The sequence below is a fragment of the Eretmochelys imbricata genome, chromosome 4 (assembly GCF_965152235.1).
Source record: "Eretmochelys imbricata isolate rEreImb1 chromosome 4, rEreImb1.hap1, whole genome shotgun sequence".
NCBI classification, from domain to species: domain Eukaryota; kingdom Metazoa; phylum Chordata; order Testudines; family Cheloniidae; genus Eretmochelys; species Eretmochelys imbricata.
Window position 1 is genome coordinate 21,141,952 of NC_135575.1, and position 12,543 is coordinate 21,154,494.

The 12,543-nt window shown below is 44.5% G+C and overlaps 1 long non-coding RNA gene across 1 annotated transcript in view; it reads left to right on the forward strand.

Annotated features, from left to right (window-relative positions):
• LOC144263487 (uncharacterized) overlaps positions 1-3,737 on the forward strand; it is a 223,814-nt gene extending 220,077 nt beyond the window's left edge. Inside the window, exon 3 of the long non-coding RNA XR_013345822.1 lies at positions 3,547-3,737. This is a non-coding gene — a long non-coding RNA (uncharacterized LOC144263487). The remainder of the gene's footprint in view (positions 1-3,546) is intronic.
• Positions 3,738-12,543: the final 8,806 nt, after the last annotated feature.

Sequence of the window (12,543 nt, forward strand, 5' to 3'; positions counted from 1 at the left end):
AAACCACCCGGGGCAGCGGGTCCCTTACTGGCCGCAGTTCCTGCCTCGATTCTGGGCTCCGCTCGGCTCCGGCTCCAGCTTCTCTGCCACTTGTGACACGTGTGGCAGGGGCGGTCGGGGGGGAGGAGCCGCATCGCCCCACTCCCCCGGCGGCACGGGGCCAGGGCAGGGACCGCCCCCGGGCCGGGACCCCTGCACTGAGCCCAGCATCCCGCTCCACACAGGGGCTCATTGGTTGACTGAGGGGGGCCGGGGGGAAAAAAGGATGGCTGGAATGCCGCCCCTGGAAATGTGCCACCCCAAGCATGTGCTTGCTTTGCTGGTGCCTAGAGCCGGTCCTGACCTCACCACCAGGGGAGCGGGGCGATGCGGCTCCTCCCCCCCGTCCGCCCCGCCACACATGTCACAAGCGGCAGAAGAGCCGGAGCTGAGCAGAGTGTAGCCCGGGATCAGGGCAGGACCCGCGGCTGGTAAGGGACCTGCTGCCCCGGGCGGCTTGGTGCTGGGCAGATGCCCCAGTCCACCCCTTCCCCGCGCTAAGCCCACCACCCCGCCCCACGCAGGGGCTCATTGGTTTACTTAGTGGACCGGGGGGAAAAAAAGGACCCACCCCCCTAGCCGCTCTGTCGGTTACTGTCCCCTCTGCAAGGGTGGGTCCGCATCTGAGATCGGGCTGGGGGCCTACGGGCGGGATGTACAGCCCTGAGCACTGCACTCCAAATACTGCTATAGCATTATGCATTCTTTTAACATTACCAGTATCAGTGGCTTCTGGTGAGAGCAGTTTCTCAAAACTGAAATTACTAAAAAATTATTTGAGGTCAGCTATGTCTCAAAATCATTTGTCAGGACTCGCATTAATTTCAATTGAAAGTACCAATGAAGAAAATTTAGATTTCACTGAATTATTGAAAGACTACGCAAGTATAAAAACCAGAAAAATTCAGTTCATATAAATTCTTTTAATTTATGAAAAACTGGGGCACCGGAAGACACTAATGTTTTTCATTACAGTGTATAGTTGAACCCAAATTGTTTGTAATTGTGATTTTGTTAAAATTAAATGAATACACTAGTAGGAAATTGTTTTATTTCACTAACTACAAATTCTCTGTTTTCATTTTTTAAAATTTTAAACAGTCAAAAAAAAATAAAATAAAAAAACCAAAACCTTGCGAAGTGCAAACATGTGTAAAAGCCAAAAAAGAAGGGGGAGCAGCCAAATTTTTTTTTGCTTTGGGGGGGAAAAAACCTAGAGCCGGCCCTGACTGTGTGGAGAGCATTGCACCAGCTATGCACAGTTAACAATCGCGGTCAGAATAAGGGCTATGGCCTGAGTAAATAGAGAGGGTGGGTGGCTGAAAGGAGCTTCTCTGAAGGTCCCAGACCAAACGTATGTAATCACAGTGACTAAAGGAAAGCATAGTGTCAAACTGCCCCAGCCATCTTTAAACTACCATAAACCCCATAGTCACAGTAGGAAGGGGAGTTCACGGAGTCTGGTTCATGGAGTTCATGGTTGTATGTGTTCATGAGTATTGATGGCTTGTGGTCATATTGGATCATCTTGTGTGATAGGACATGATCCCGGAAGGAGAATGGGGACAAGGGAATTAATTTATCTTAAGAAATCCATGTCCCCAAGTCAGCCAGTCAAAAACAGTAATGCCTGACCTGCCTTGGTGTGTTGGTATACACCATATGTCTTCTATAAGCACTCCTATTTAGTGTCCCAGTTTAGGGACCATCGTAGAATGTCCCTTGCATTATTACTTGGTTTTGGGAAGCATGAATACATAATGCCAAATACACATTCAGGGCCAATTCTTGTACAATCCCTGTTGACCTTCCAGTGGAACACTGGCAATTGGAAAAACACCAGTGCTAGCAGCAAAGAAGCAGAAGGACTTAGGAACAACATGATTAAATATGTCATCTGTGTATTTTTCATTAGTTCCTTTGCTTGTTTGCTAGTAACTCAGACCATTATGTGTCCTGATCATTATTGTTTTTGTAGTTGTTAATTTTTAATGAGCTGAAACAGAAAAAGCTCTTGTTCATCACTCATATGACCAGAATGTGAGACAATTTTTTCCATCTACTCTCAATTATTTCAGGAGAGTTTGGCAAACATCCCACAGCCAACAAGGACAACTCAATCTTTCATCTCTCAGCTGCACAACTTCTCATTAAGATGTGAAAAGATTTAGTGTAAAATCTGGGGTTGGGGTATAATATTTGTGTAATATTCTACTCCCTTATTTCTAAAATCATAAATTCCTAGATTCTAAGCCCAGAAGGGACCATTATAGTCACCTTGTCTGACCTCCTGCATAACACAGACCATAATAGTTTAATGTTTAAACTTGTTTTGCTGACCAAACTTGTATATACCTAGAGTTTTATGACAGGTTTCAGAGTAACAGCCATGTTAGTCTGTATTCGCAAAAAAAGAAAAGGAGTACTTGTGGCACCTTAGAGACTAACCAATTTATTTGAGCATAAGCTTTCATCCGATGAAGTGAGCTGTAGCTCACGAAAGCCTATGCTCAAATAAATTGGTTAGTCTCTAAGGTGCCACAAGTACTCCTTTTCTTTTTTCTAGAGTTTTATGTCAACCAGTAATAATTCAAGTGGCTGAAACCCATAAATATTATATCAAACCACCTGGTTTGTGCTGAAAAGCATACATTTTAAGGAAGGTTACTCCTATCATAGCAGCTTGAAAGATACAGATTTGAAGTTGCGACTATTGCAGAGAGCAAATCTATGGTTCCATGTTTGATAAGATTCACACTCTGAAACCTGATTTGTTGCAGATCAATATTGTGTTTCTCCATAGACAAAGATCAAGTGTGTATTTTCAGTCTGGATCACTTAGATTTGTCTCCATGACAAAGCACAGTTTGTGTGATTCACCATGTCAAAGCCGCCATCTTGGTGTGTCACAAAGGGAATGCCCTTGCAGATAGGTTACAGGAGCAAAGTCTATGCTTAAAGGTGAAGCCCATAGAAAAGAGCCTTACATGTACATAGCAATATACACCACATTATAGCTTAAAGATTCATCTGAATAGCTGAAAAGTAATTTTTAAATATTACTGATGTCCCATGGCATCTGATTGAGGATGTGTTGAGTGTCTCTAAGGAAAGGATTCTGTCTCAGCATCTCTGGTTTAAACAAAGATAAAAAGGAAAGGCCATAGGAGTCTCAGCCTAAGCAGCTATCTCTGTGATACCAGTCTTATACGTGCTGGTTGTGGTTTCATAGTCTGTTGTTCATATTAGAATCTTGCATGTGTGTTCAGCAGTTAAGTACAGATCCACCACATAAAAATTACAAGTTGTTTCTTGATGATTAACATACCAGTTTGAACTATTCCAAATGCTGCTGTCTTGCCTGATAAAAAAGAATAATACATGGGGTGTGAATGTGTGACGAGCAAGGGGGGAAGGGGGAGAGAGACAAGAATGTAAGCCCAGCGTCAGGTTTCTGAGAACGGAACAGCTTTCAAAAAAAATCTTTTTTCTTCCTTCCCCCTCCAGATGTTTGTGAGCCGGATGCTTGCCGTGATCTGCAAACTTTGTTTTACTGGAGTGCTTTGAGGGCTGCCCAGGATAGGAGAACAGAAAAGATTTCACCAATGAACCAGAACATAAACACTTTGCTGTCTCATAAGACATTCTGGTAAGAGTGCCTTTTCAAATCAGCCGACAAAGGAGGTGGGAAGGGTTTCAAGATCCCCACAGATTACAGGATCCTGTAGCAGAATAAAACAATTTATAAATTCTTGTCCAGCCATTTTTCAAATCCATTTCTTGCATACCATGCTAGCCTTTGCATGTTCTGTTCCCCTGCTCTCAAGCTCAACACATGCCTTCTTATTCCACTGATGAGCAGAGTGTCTAGATTCATAGAGCTGGTGGCATGTTCTTTTTCCGTGCACATATATGGACATACACAAACTCACTGTCTTTCAGAGGCAGATAAGTAGTCAGACATGGAATGCATCACACATGTCAAACCTAATATCTCGTATATTCAGATTTTCACAAAGACAAACATGCATGCTATGTAAGTGAAATACAGTAATAAAATGGAGATTATCTTAAGTGTGTGAAGTATAACATTAGATTCTGACACATAATGAGACATAGTGGGTCTCCTATACTGAAAAACAAACAAACAAACAAAAAACCCCACAGCAACAAGTCTCTGGGTCAACAGACTCGAGCTCACAGGTCTCGTGTTACAGCACCAAAACCAGCAGTGTAGTTGCTGGAGGTCCATCTCTGAAACCTGGGGGAGGCAGGCTTCAGAGCCTGAGCTCTAGCCCAAGCAGCAACCTCTACATACACTGCTCTTGTTGCCCTATGAGCCCAAGTCTGCAGAGTCAGGTTCGGAGACTTGCCTCCTCGACTGTTTTGTTTTTCCCTCAGTGTTCACATACCCTATATTTCTCCTCTCACCTTTTAGAGAGACATGGTGGGTGAGGTAATATTTTTTATTGGGCCAACTTCTGTTGGTGAGAGAGACCAAGCTTTTGAGTTCACAGAGCTCTTCTTCAGGTCTTGAAAAGGTACTAAAGAGTGTCACAGTTAAATACAAGATCAAATAGATAGTTTAGCATAAGTAGTTAGCACAGATTCTAAAGAACCATTCAAGGTGAAGTGGCCTATTAATACCCTTATGGCCATAAGACAATATGGAGGGTTAGTGGGTTGTAATAAACCATAAATACCGTGTCTTTCAGACCATGATTTTTAGTGTCTTGCAGAGTAATGAATTTAAGCTCCCAAGCTTGTCTTCTGAAGGTGTTGTGGAGGTTTCCTCTGAAGAGGAGAACTGATAGGTTAGCTATAGAGCAGAGGTGGGCAAACTACTGCCCGTGGGCGAGATGTGCCAGACCCTCCTGCCCAGCTCCTGAGCTGCTGGCCCAGGAGGCAAGTCCCCAGCCCTTCCCCTGCTGTTCCCCCTCCCCTGCAGCCTCGGTGCACCACGCCGCCGGCGCAACATTCTGGGCGGCCGGGCAGCGCAATTGCAGAGCCGCGGCCTGACCCGGTGCTCTGGGCGGCACAGCTGTAGTGCCGCCAGCCACCGGTGCTCCGGGCAGCGCGGTAAGGGGGCGGGGGAGGTTGAATACAGGGCAGGGGAGTTCAGGGGCAGTGGGCAGGGGTCAGGGGTGTGGATAGGGGTCGGGGCGGTTAGAGGGTGGGGAACAGGGGGCAGGAATCTCGGGGGGGCAGGGTTGGGTGGGGCATCAGGGAGCAGTCAGGGGCACGGGTTCCGGGGGCGGTCAGGAGACAGGGAGCAGGGGGTGGTGGATGGGGCAGGAGTCCCGGAGTAAGAAAGGGGGCGGGGTTGGATAGGAGGCAGGGGCCGGGCCACGCCTGGCTGTTTGGGGGGACACAGCCTCCCCTAACTGGCCTTCCATACAATCTCTGAAACCCGATGTCGCCCTCAGGCCAAAAAGTTTGCCTGCCCCTGCTATAGAGTGATTGCTTTGTGAAAAGTGTTCACCCACAGAAGATATAGTGGTGTTGTCTTTCATTATTTTCTTATGTGAGGTCATTGGAGAGTGTAATGATTGTCTGGTTTCACCCATATAATTGTTCTCGGGGGGATGATGGGGTGTTCACCCCACACTTGTCCTGAAAGGGCTAATGAAGACTAAGAAAAGGGCTAAGTAACTCAACAGGCCACAGCTGAGAGGAATCATGTGGCGAAGTAATTCCCGGACTGAGTGAGGAAGTACAATTAGGGAGGAACGAGCTTGGCTGGAGCTATAAAGGCAACAAATTGGCAGCAGAAGGAGGCTATTAGAAAAGTCTACAGTCATTCCCTGGGAGAAGGGAGGTTTGTTAGGGCTGGCAAACCCAGGGAAGGGGAAAGCCAGGAAGGTAGGACAGGGGTCCGGGAAAGGCAGTAAGGTCTAGATTAAGGAAACAGACCTTGACTGCTGGTTAGAGGGTCCCTGAACCCAGAGTAGAAGGTGGGCCCAGGTTCCCTTGCCAGCCACTGGTCTATCTATTGGTCTGTTAATCCTTTCCTGATGAGTGGCATGCAATGATAATTTGTTACTGTGAAACCCATAATGACTTTTAATTGTGGCTCCTAATGTCACACACTGTCATTTAAATCTCAATGCCTGTCACTTCCTTGTTCTAGCCCTGAGAAAATACAGCCTTTCCCCCCTTCAAACAGCTGCATTAGCACATAGTTTATGCCTGCCTAGGATGGGCTAAGTGAGTCAGAAAATGCTGGCTTCTGGAATTATCTGCTGTGATTTAGCCAGGGCGAAAAAACATAACCTATTTGTTACTATTATTCTCATGCTCTAAATATAAAAGATGTACTGTCATTTTAAATGTGCCAAATTACGTTTGTTTTGTTTGTTTTGTTTTGTTTTAAAGTACTCTAGTATGTGGCTCTTGCTCTGTTTGCGAGATTGAGACAAAACATGGTTTAAGCAATTACCAGTGTGGTTGCTTTCATGTCCAAGGTTGCAATTCTGGCTCCATTGAAGCCCATAGGAGTTTTACCTTTGAGTTCAGTGGAGTCAGGGTGTCACCCCTGGAACTTCTAAATAACAATATTTTTTCCTACCATTTTGTAGAAGGTAAAGGTTACCTGGAGGATCACACCAGTAAGACAACAAATAATGTTAGTGATGTTCTTATTCAAGAAATTTACTTCAAATTAAAGCGCTTGAACACTCAGCTAATTTCCAAATTTCAATGTAAGTCACTTATGTAAACTGCCTAGTACACAAGCTTACAAGCAAAAGGTTGAATCAGAAAAATACCCCTTAGTATAAATGAAAACCTGCCCCAGGAACCGGGGACCTCTGGATCTTAAAACATAAGTCTGTACAACTTGAGCTAAACAACAGTAGCAGATTAATAAACCTTTTGCATGATTCAGTCAGTGGAGTGGGACAAAAACACACTGGCCAATGTATTTATGTGTGGTTAGCTATCTCTGCTGTTAACCAGGCAAGAATGCCCATAGCAAAGGAATAAGCAGGAGATGGACGTGACAGGAAACTGCAAGTTTGTGATTTTGTTCCACTTACTGCTTTGATTTTTCTAAACCCAAAGTTGAAAGTTATAAATGTTCATAACAACAGTCATGAATAATAACACAAGAGAGAATATAGGTTAGGATTTTCAATTGAGCCTAAAGGAGTTAGGCACTCAACACCCATTGAACTACAAAGGGAGCTAAGTGCCTGATTCCCATAGGCTTCTTTGAAAATCTCAATCTTATTCTAGCAAATAAGTGTCTTCCCAAAATACTAGGATTCATGAAAGTCTCTAATCTGTATAAGTCGTTGTTTGTTTCGTTTTTAAATTGCGCTTGCACCCTAATTGATTTTATCCTCCTTGCTTAATTTTCACCATTATCATTAATTGTCATCATTGGACAGAGAATGGTATCAGCACAACTGTTTGTACAAGCTATTGTCAGATTCTTTTATGGCTTTATTATAGAAGTATAAAACCTTCTTCCGCCACTGAGCTATCAAAGACACACTATCTGTCAACATGTCATCCAGAACAAAGAGACATTCTCGTCTAGCAACTCTGCAAGCTCTTGACTATTGGAGAACCCCAGCAGCTTGTATGCTTTATTAAAAATCTTATATCCTCACTGCATCCCTAATGCAACCCTTTTGGTGCATTCCCACACACAGTACTAGGCACTTGCGTTGTGTAGGTTACTGTACTGCATGCCTTTTGTTTTGTTGAAAATACTATAGTTTGTATTACTGGGGATGAGAATAGGAAAGGGCAAGAGGGATGTATCACATTGTGAGGAGCTATTGTACTTAAAAACCATGGTGCTTTCTAAGCTATGATGACATTGCAGTCTGCTTTATGTGGAGGTGGTTTCTAAATAGGGTGGCAGAAGATGAAAAGGGTTGGTTTTCCCATTACCAGCAACGTTCATCCTTCCCGCTCTTTTGCAGAGACTTAAGTTTTATGTCCACTCACCGTCATCTTTACCAACACCTAGCAATTAAGGTAACCCACTGAAGGCAGGTCTTTGTCCCATTTAGTTCTGTGGGAAAGGTATGCATCAGCGAGAACTCTTCATGCTCCCTGTGAGCCACATTGTGTCTGGCTGCTCCATAGATGTGCAAGAGAATGAGACGGTAGAAGAAGTCTCTCCACCTTGTGCCGCCTACACAGTAACTGGAGACCATCGTGGTTGCTGCAGGTTAGTGGAGGTTCAGCACAGGGACCCAAAGAAGAGTAGAAATGGGTGTGCTCTCCAGCATGTTCAGGAGCTCCAGAATGGATTATGCAGCCCCTCCCTCAGGCACAATCCCTCCAGGCCATCCCACTGGGCAGTGTGATTCTGCACCTTCCTGTACGTGTGCCAGTAATTAAAGGCCACCCTTGAGCCCTATAACAACAATGGCATGTGTCATAAGTATAAAGGGAAGGGTAACCACCTTTCTGTATACAGTGCTATAAAATCCCTCCTGGCCAGAGGCAAAATCCTTTTACCTGTAACGGGTTAAGAAGCTAAGGTAACCTCACTGGCACCTGACCCAAAATGACCAATGAGGGGACAAGATACTTTCAAATCTGGAGGCGGGGGGAAAGACTTTTGTCTGTCTGTGTGATACCTTTGCTGGGAACAGATCAAGGATGCAAGCCCTTCAACTCCTGTAAAGTTAGTAAGTAATCTAGCTAGAAAATGCATTAAGTTTTCTTTGTTTTGGCTTGTAAATTCGCTGTGCTGGAGGGAATGTATATTCCTGGTTTTGTGTCTTTTTGTAACTTAAGGTTTTGTCTAGAGGGATTCTCTATGTTCTGAGTCTGACTGCCTGTGAGATTATCTTCCATTCTGATTTCACAGAGTTGTTCTCTTATTTTTTTTTTGTTCTTCTTCTAATAAAGATCTGATTTTTAAGAATCTGATTGGTTTTTTTTGAGGAAATAGGAACTCCAAGTGGTCCTTTCCCTGTTCTTTGTCTAAAACACTTGGTGGTGGCAGCGTTTTACCTAATCCAAGGGCAAAGACTTTGTACCTTGGGGAAGTTTTAACCTAAGCTGGTACAAATAAGCTTAGGGGAGGGTCTTTCATGCAGGTCTCCACATCTGTACCCTAGAGTTCAGAGTGGGGAAGGAACCTTGACAGCATGGCTTCTTCCTGAAATTTGTTTGCCATGGGGTTGGGTGGAGGCCATGGGGGTGGACGTGGTAGCAGGATATAGATCCTTTTAGCTCTAGAACATCAATTCAGATTCAGTGTGGAAAATTCTTGACACTAGATGGCTGTTTGGTATGCCATGTGTGAAATGAGTTGTCAGGGTTCCCTCCCCACTCTGAATTCTAGGGTACAGATGTGGGGACCTGCATGAAAGACCCCCTAAGTTTATTTCTAACAGCTTAAGTTAAAACTTCCCCAAGGCACAAATTCTTTGCTTTTTGCAGATACAGACTAACACGGCTGCTACTCTAAACAAAGAATCAGGGAAAGGACTACTTCGAGTCCCTCTTCCCCCAAAATATCCCCCCAAGCCCTTGCACCCTCTTTCCTGGGGAGGCTTGAGAATAATATCCTAATGAATTTGTTACAAAGTGATGACAGACCCAAACCCCTGGGTCTTAGGACAATAGAAAAATCAGTCAGGTTCTTAAAAGAAGGATTTTATTTTAAAAAAAGGTAAAAATCACCTCTGTAAAATCAGGATGGAAAATAACTTTACAGGGTAACAAAAGATTCAAAAACACAGCAGAACTTCCTCTAGGCTTAGTTTCAAAGTTACAAAAAAACAGGAATAAATCTCCCTCCAGCAAAGGAAAAATTCACAAGCAGAACAAAAGATAATCTAACATGCCTTGCCTGGCTTTTACTTACACTTTTTGTAATATGAGAGACTTTTAGGATGGTTTATAGGAGAAGGAGTTTTCTGACCTGATGCTTCTCTGCTTCCCAAGAGAACACACACAAACAAAGCCTCCCCCTCCCCCAAGATTTGAAAGTATCTTCTTTCCCCATTGGTCCTTTTGGTCAGGTGCCAACCAGGTTATTTGAGCTTCTTACCCACTTACAGCTAAGGAGGAATTCTAGGCTACCCTTAGCTGTATGGTTATGACATGAGTCTAGTCTCAGCCTGGACCCCAGAAGATAAGTGACTGGAAGTGTCATTAACTAGCAGTCCCATTGATAAACCCAGGATCCAGTGGGCACAGAACTAATCACTCTCCTAACTAGAGCTGTGAGACTCGCCAATTTTTTGTTTGTTTATTTGTTTGTTTTCTGGCAGTTCTGGAAAAAAATATATTATTTTGGTCTGACCCAGAACAGATTGTTCACCCCAAAATGAAAGGTTTTGATTTGGGGTCTCTTTTTGCATTGAAAATTGATGGAAACTTAGAAACAAAACCTTTTATTTTTAAAAAATTGTGTTTTCGGAGAGAGGGGGTTGGCCGAAACAATTCAGTCAATTCGACATGAATTCACAAAACATTTCCATCGACCCAAAGCAGCCTTTTTCTTTGAAAAACTTCACCCAGCTCTTCCTCTGAGTCCTAGAGGCAGATTCTCCCAGTCAGTCCTGAGGCACGTTGGCAGTGCAGCATAGACATGCTTCCACAGCAGCTGCATATACTGTACCTGTTCAGGGATAAACTGAGGACTTCAATCACCGGTGCTGTTAATCAGGCATCCCTCATGAGTTCTGAGGCGTTTATTTTTTTATTCTGAATACCCTGCAATGCAGCCTGATAGCACGGCTAGTACTACCTCATGTCATGCCTTAGATATACCTCCCACAGCAGCTGATGGGGCCACTTTAAATAAAACGTTTCGGAGGTTGCCCTCAGCCCTGCTCTGGATGCACCGAGCACAGCAGCCTGTAATCAAGCTGCTCTGTACTGCAGTGAGAGAAAGAAAGAATTGTACATTTTTGGGAGGGGGTGGGAGGATTAAATTGGCAGCCAGAAAAGATGCTATATGTTAGTTTCTGTGATCTAAAATGCCCCAGTAGAGATCAGTGCAACATCTGCCCTGCTTGTCTTGTGCATGCCTACATATTCATGCACAGCTTTCTGAACCCTCAAGAGACGCTTGAGCATATAGGAAGAAGAGTTCCAATGAGCTGCAGGAGCTTTAGCTGATGGGAGATGAAACCTTCTTTCACTGCTATACTTTTGTCTTCAAAGACCTTTCCAGCATTTGAAAAAAGCGCATCTTTTATCCGCCCTAACCTGTTTCCAGCAAGGTGGGGAGAGCAAGCAGGAAGTTACTGACAGTCAACCCTCACAAAGAGGGTGTGTATCTGTGGATTAGCACATCTTTGTACAGGCACCATTGTCTAAGGCTGTGTAAGTAAATCAGGCTCTCAGGAACAAACTGCAGTTTTAGCAGGTTGTGGACAGCAGTGTGGTGGGTAGAGGAGGGGGAGTGGTTCCTAAAACACAGTGTGGAATGTTTTCTAAAAATCTTGGGCCAGATCCTCAGCCCTGCTCTGGCTGTGTTGTATTATTTCAGAGACACAAAGCAACGCTAAAGCCAGTTTAACAAAAGGAAATCACTGGGGGATGTAGAACTGCTGTAGCAGTCATTCCTATGTCTCCCAGCCCACTTCCCAGCACAGAGAGTGTTACCCAGGGGTGTCTATCTCCCCAGGCACCCCTGAACTGCCAGCATAGTCCCTTAGCAGTATGACCAAACCAGGGATAAGGTAGAGCAAACCAGAGCCTTCTTCAATTTACCCTAAGGCTGCCCCAGGGAACAAGGGAATGTGAAGGTCGTTCCGGGTCAGCTTTGCCCTCTCCCTCCATTCTTGCAGTAGGTGCAGCTTGGCCCATAGGCTGATATATGGATAGACTGTACCACCTCTTGAAACCTTAGGGTTACTGACATTAAGGCAGTGACTAGCCTGGCCCATATCTGATATATGGCCCATATCTGATATATGGATAGCTTGGCCCATATCTGATAGATCTGGCCCATAGTCTGATATATGGATAGACTGTACCAGCCTCTTGAAACCTGAGGGTTACTGACATTAAGGCTGTGACTAGCCCTACAACACCTTGTTCTGTCCCTTTCTTTCGAAAGGAGCCACCAAATCACCCCTATCCCCAACACATGTCGTTGTCATTGAACCCCACTGTGCTCTAGAGAGTTGTCTACACTGAGGCTTTAGCCATTGGCTTAGTTGCACAGGTTCTGTACCATGCCAAACTCCTACAGTAGACACACTGCTCCAGTGTAAAAAAAGTGACTTATGCCGCTCCAGTTTGCAGCACATCCACAGTAGGGGTTTGCACCAGCACGGCTGCATTGCTGGTGATGTCCTGATGGCTGAAGCTGCTCTGTTGACTTGCCCAGTAAAGTGAGTCACTTTCCATTGGTCTGAATGGAGATAACACTAATTCTATTAGGAATATGTGGCTGAATTCACTCTTGGGACTTTTCTGCCATTCATAAACAACTCTAGCTGCACACTGGCAGAACTCCATCAGTGAATGGCAACCACTTATCCTGTGTATACTTTTACATGTAAAATTCCAGTG